The sequence below is a fragment of the Protopterus annectens genome, chromosome 11.part0 (genome assembly GCF_019279795.1).
Source record: "Protopterus annectens isolate FY-2018-M chromosome 11.part0, PAN1.0, whole genome shotgun sequence".
In the NCBI taxonomy this organism is placed as follows: Eukaryota; Metazoa; Chordata; order Ceratodontiformes; family Protopteridae; genus Protopterus; species Protopterus annectens.
This window is the reverse complement of record NC_056745.1, coordinates 1,230,534,872-1,230,540,871: the sequence shown is the minus strand read 5'-3', so window position 1 is coordinate 1,230,540,871 and position 6,000 is coordinate 1,230,534,872. Positions and strand designations below refer to the sequence as shown.

At 36.1% G+C, this 6,000-nt stretch overlaps 1 protein-coding gene across 4 annotated transcripts in view; it reads left to right on the top strand.

Moving 5' to 3' along the window:
• SHANK3 (SH3 and multiple ankyrin repeat domains 3) overlaps window positions 1-6,000 on the top strand; it is a 7,266,504-nt gene that overhangs the window by 1,712,099 nt on the left and 5,548,405 nt on the right. The window lies entirely within an intron of this gene.

The window sequence follows — 6,000 nt, the reverse complement described above, 5'->3', positions numbered from 1 at the left end:
AGGAACAGTTGTTTACTTAGAAGAAAATAAACGAGTATCCTGTAATATATTAACTAATAGCACAAGTTTATCATTTCTGAGCTGAAGTAAAGAGGCTGTTTAAAAGTAGGGCAACAGACGTTGCACTGCAAATATCTATACGTGGTTATAGAAAGCTGGTACATGCTGTGGGTTTTATTAGCAATTTGAACCACTGGGTCAAGCTGAAAGTCACAGTTATACAGATAAATGTCAACAACTGCAGAAAAAAATCCCTTTCCATTACCTTTGCATACGTTGGGATATTATGGTTAGTTTCATACTAAAGAGCACAGGTTTAATGCTGTGTTTACTAATCTTTGTCCAAGAGCCCAGCTTCTAGAATGTGAATACTGGAAACTTCTGCCAAAACTTTTACTGCAGGACTGTTGTGCCTGTAATGGGAACCAAATACTTTATAGTCAAGTACTCTTCATCCAGGGATAATGAGGAAAATAATGGGAGTGTAAACAGTCCCAAACTGCCACTGACCAGAATGTTAGTGGAATAATAGTTTGATTTCTGCAGCAAGATACAGTGCATTATGTGATGCAAGATAACCACTGTTTTGTAGTATGTAGTGCCACAGTTTGAAATATCGAATGCAGACCCTAATCAAGAGGATATGATCCTGTTTCTGAGAGGAGGCATTGTATATCACTTCTAGAACACAAGCTTTTTAATGGAATTAAGTCTCTTTCTGAAGGGTGTATACCTTGTGATGTAAGTAATAATACTTTCTAGGGCCAACTTTTGCATAGTATGATGGCAAATAATGCCTGCCTGATGTCTGCATATTACAAAACAAAAAATTCTGTCTGCAAAGCTAGGAGTTTGGAGCCACATAATGTATGCAGCGGTTTATGAGTTTTGAAGTTACTTTCAATTTGTTCTTTGACAGATAAAGGCCATATGCTTTTTGATGTGAATGTAAATGTGATAGATCCTGTGCATGAAAATTCCAAAAAGAAAGTATTAGAATGTATATACAAAGAGCAATATGGTCTATATTTTATGCTGATGCAGCACAGAATTCAGGAGTGCCCTTTTATTGTTTGTTTGACTACCCAGTTACTGAGGGGTTACAATTCTGTACTTTGAGTCTTAATACTCAGTATATAGATACCTTAGATTCTATTGTTAGCTTCATAGTTTATAGAATATTTTGTGTTAGGACTTATACTTTGTACACAGAGGTCACAAGTTCTCAAATGTGCTTCAGTGTTTGTCCAAATAAAAGCAGTAATGTGGGTCATGGCAGTGTTCTATGGGCCACACAACTGTGTGCAGTCCACAGTGTGAGAGATTAAACAGCACAATGAGACTAAAGGCATAATAATTTAAGTTTTAGTATTGATTTTGGTGTCTTAAGCTCTAAAAGGTGAGAAATATGTTCTTCTGAAGGCTTAATATCCATTCATTTTTTAGAAGAAAGTTGCAACCCTTTGCAGTAGCCATAAGACCAAGAATGTGATCACTGTCTTGCAATACAAACATGATTAGATATCAACTTTACCGACACTGAATATATACTGCTGTCTGCTGTGCATTGTACTGTGAACTCAGAAGGTCACAAGCTCAACAAGAACACTACCATTATCAGCTTGTGTAATATGAGTGCAGATAAAAGTTCAGACACCACATATAACATGAACTGATTACTTATGGTCAGAATTCAGGGGTCTACAGTCTTTTTAAACTGAGTGTTTATGATAAATCCAGTTGAAGGAAGGCTAGATATGGAATTGCTAACATTTATTTTTTGGGGGGTCAAACACTCAATGAAAGCAAGTTCTAGCTTAAAATGAACATACAAAATAATTCACTTTCTATGTGATTCTGTTTAATTTATGGAGTCACTGCCTCTCCTTAGCATATCTCTGTAGTTATATTTTGGTGTCATGATCTTTGTTCAGCTAACACTTAGCTATGAGAAATAAGAAATGAATATGAGTACATAAATGTATTATATAGAAATCCATTTCATCAAGCGATCAGTAAAGCTTCATCGAGTGACAAAGATTGCATTAACTGGGCCACAAAACAAACTGTGGCAGTGAGTCTTGTGATGTCATTACTAACACTGTCAGGGTTCACAAGGACCATAATAATAGTGTTGACTTTTGAACTCTGATAATGCAGACTGCAAGTCAGGAAGGCCAACACCGAATAGGCGAGCTTTCACATTGCATGTGCTAACACTAAGCTGACTCTGCATTCAACAGTACATACATGGTTATTCTCATTATAAAAGAATCAAAATATTGACAAATGACAGATATTTTATTTCTGAATATTGGCAGTATATTAAGTAAAGTTTTCATTTTCATAAGACCCAACTGTATTTTGTGAGTATAGATTCTAAAGTATTAGCATTTACTTCTAAAGTCAAAGTTGTGTATGCTTTAGGAATGCATATAACTGTAATTAGATGTGTGTATATATATTTATGCCAGTTCAAACTCCCTCTACAAAAATTCTAAGTTGTTCAAGAAATGATCCATCCATCCACAACCTCTTTTTCCCATTTTTGCACATGGGGTCGAGGGGTTCACCTCAGCAGGGGAAATCATTTACAGACAAGGCTCATACTGTTGGGTGGCTAGCCCTGCTGTGGCTGTTCTTCCATACCACACACTTGCACACCTATGGCCAGTTTAGAGTATCCGGTCCAGCTGCTACATATATTTGTAATCTGGGAGGAAACCAGAGCACCCAGAGGAAACCCACACATGAATATAGAGGACAGGCAGACTCTGCACAGAAAACACCCCAGCTGAAGATTGAACCTGGGAACCTGTTACTGTGAGTTGAGTATGCTATCTGCTGCTGCCCTTTATTCAAGAAAATAAATTAAGTCAAAATTCTTTCATTTGTCAATTTCAGCAATGTCCATTATGTCAGTTCCTGATGGAATCTCTGTTTTCAGTCGTCACACCTATTTCTCAGTCTTCAGAGTTTGCCTTAACTTTTTCCATTTAAGATGTGAAGGAACTCTCCTTTGCTGGCAGTTCCTTACTGATCTCCTCTGTTCTCTCTCTCTTTCTCATTTTTTCCTGTAAAGCTGCAAAAGATACATGCATAATAATGGCTGACTCACTGTCATCCTGCAGTATTTCATATTACCCCTTCTGCATGCAGTCTGGTTTTAGGAAGATGCAGTCTATCATCATCTTAACAGCAAAGATAACTGATTACATCCTGCCAGGATCTTTCCTGCCTAGGCTAAATCATTGTGTCTGCTTTTATCAGACAGGCTCAAATCTACAGTTAAGTGTTGATACTTTTTTTATATACTTTTTTCTGGGGAGAGGGGTGTTGCTTAGCAGCATGATGTCAAATTCTGATGTTGGTTAAGCTGTTTTACAATGGATCACAGTTACTACAGGAAAGAAGCCATTATCCTGGTTAGTTTATATCATTGGTTGAGTTCTGCTTTCAAGATTCTAAAATGTATGCCTGTTTCGTGACCCACCACATATATCCCAAGGAATGCATACATAGTTCATAATGTTTTTTAAGTGTTTTTTAATAGTTCTGAGCATTGTTTCTTCTTCTGGTTCACAGTGATTTTTATTTGCTGCACTTGTGTCTGCTGACTTCTAGTCCTTATCTGAAATTTTCTGCCCTCCTTATTTTTCCCAGTAGTCTTTAATTACTTTAGCCTGTATTTATTGCCAGACAACGAGCTCTATCTTATACAGTTATTTTTCCTTTGGGCTCTTGTAAAAATTACTTAAGACACATTCTTCTCTCCAAGGTAACATAAAAAATAATATCTGTCATAGTATAAGGAAGGGTTTCATAAGTTACCCTCATCTTTGGTGTGTGCACCATTTCTCTTAGACATCTGAATGTACCCCCTCATTCTTACCACATCATCAAGCTTTATTCAGTCTAGCAGCTAATTTTGAATGAACAAAAACTGCATGTCAAACAATGGAGTTTAACCCTCTCTGTTTGAAAGTATTTCCTTATATTCCCCTAAATCTACACCTTCCAGTTTAAATTATAATGGTGTTTGCTTTAATATCTTTTTAATGAATTTGTTACACAACATTGTCTTTATAAAACATATAATTTATAACCCCATGGTTTCTTTTAACTGATAGGTATTGCTTTAAATGTGTGCAACTAAATTGTCTTTGTAGATGTTTAAATCACCTTTAAATTCTTCCCAGGTGCTACCTTGTTCTCTGAAACTTCCCCTTATTCAACTACTGAAGTTAATGTTACATGTGAGCAGGTACACCTTCCTTGTCCTTCTCTTCTGAAGAAATATTTGAATACATAGGGCAATAGTAAGCACTCCCAAAGATACTACAGGTAGTAGGATTAGTCATCCCAAATAATCTGAGCTGCATTTCTTAAAAATGACTTATTTACAAAAAGCAAATTTCTTGAGCAATAAGATGGCTGGTGGTAAACTATTGAACTTTTTCAGAAATTCAACTATGTTAAGAGTTTCCTCTATGATAGAGCATAGTCCCGTAACAACTTCTTCTCTTGTTTTATTTCTCACTTATTGTTTTCAGTAAAGACTTTGTTGCAGAATATGTTTGCTGTACCATATAAATTTCCCAAAATCCATAAGTGCTGTAACATTCTGCCATTTTGCATTACATCACCAAATTAGGCTTTCAACAATTTCACATGATAAGTAGCCAGTTATATAAAGTGCAGTATATTAAGTAATAGACTATGTGGAAGTATGCCATTTTGCTACTAGCTTGGTATCTAATTCATAGCTTGGTATCTAATTCATTAGTATACTTTTTTGGGGGGGAAATATGTGTAGCCCCCCAGGCAGGAGTGTTTGCTTCAGTGGAGTTGTCAAAGCATATGGGCATAAGCTAACTTATTCTGCACCAAGCCTTATGAAAAAAGTCTGTGTGAGTTAAAAGTAGGTCTACTAGACATACGTAATTTACTGCTTATTACTTTACTGAATAAAAACTGCTATAATCACGTTTGGTAGAGTAATCAAATGTATACTTATTTCTCAGTCAGTTAGGAAGTTTGCCTGGTGTGAGCATTTATGGAGGTGCATTTTTTTTTTTTTTCTGAAGAGCTCATCGGGTAGATTCTTTAATATTTATTTTTCTTCAGTCCCTTTATAACATTACATACCAGTGAAGTTAGGTTGGCATACAGGTAGTAACCTATCTCCTCCTAACTCCAAGTGTCTGTCAGTAGAGAGTACAGCACTCTTTTCATCTTCTTCTTCTTTCGGCTTTTTCCCAGTTAGGGGTCGCCACAGCGGATCATCGTCCGCTCATTTTCATGGTTCATTAAAAGGGTTGTGAGAGATGAAGTCAATTTCTCCTTTACTTTCCTTACTGTTCTGATTTCCAAGCCAGCAAGTCTACTGTGAAGTTCCTTCACCAAAAAGAAAGAGGAAGTATATATTTTCTCACTGATAGTTTTTAATCACTTGACTTTAATTTGTCCAAAAAGTTCTAAACAAAATAAGGTATGGATTATCATTTTTTTCTGCTTACTCCTCAGTAAAATACACTTGACAAAGAAATATAGATTCTGCAATAAAAAAAAATAATTGATTGGCCTATCCCTGCTTGTCTCTTTCCCTATCTAATGGACAAACTGCAAATCCAACTTTTCTAGCAGCATATTTTGTGCTCCTTTTCATAATTCACACCCTGTATAAGAATGACCTTTTGTTTAACTCTGGCTCTTGAATGCTAATAATCTGTTTCATCCTATAACCATGTCAGGAAACTCAGTTATCCATTACCTTAGCCAAGAAATAGTTCCCTGTGTCTCCACGGAGACATCAAACATGTAAAATCTACTTGTACCTTTGTGTGTACCTTTGTGTGTTGACTTCCTATACATTTAGGAGCTAGTTCCCACTTTATGATCTCTTTATTCAGTTACAGAACTTAATAGGTTCTGTTAAGTCTTTTCTCCAAACTGCCTGCTTTCTTTGTGACTACGCATGATGAGCTTTTCTGTTTTTTG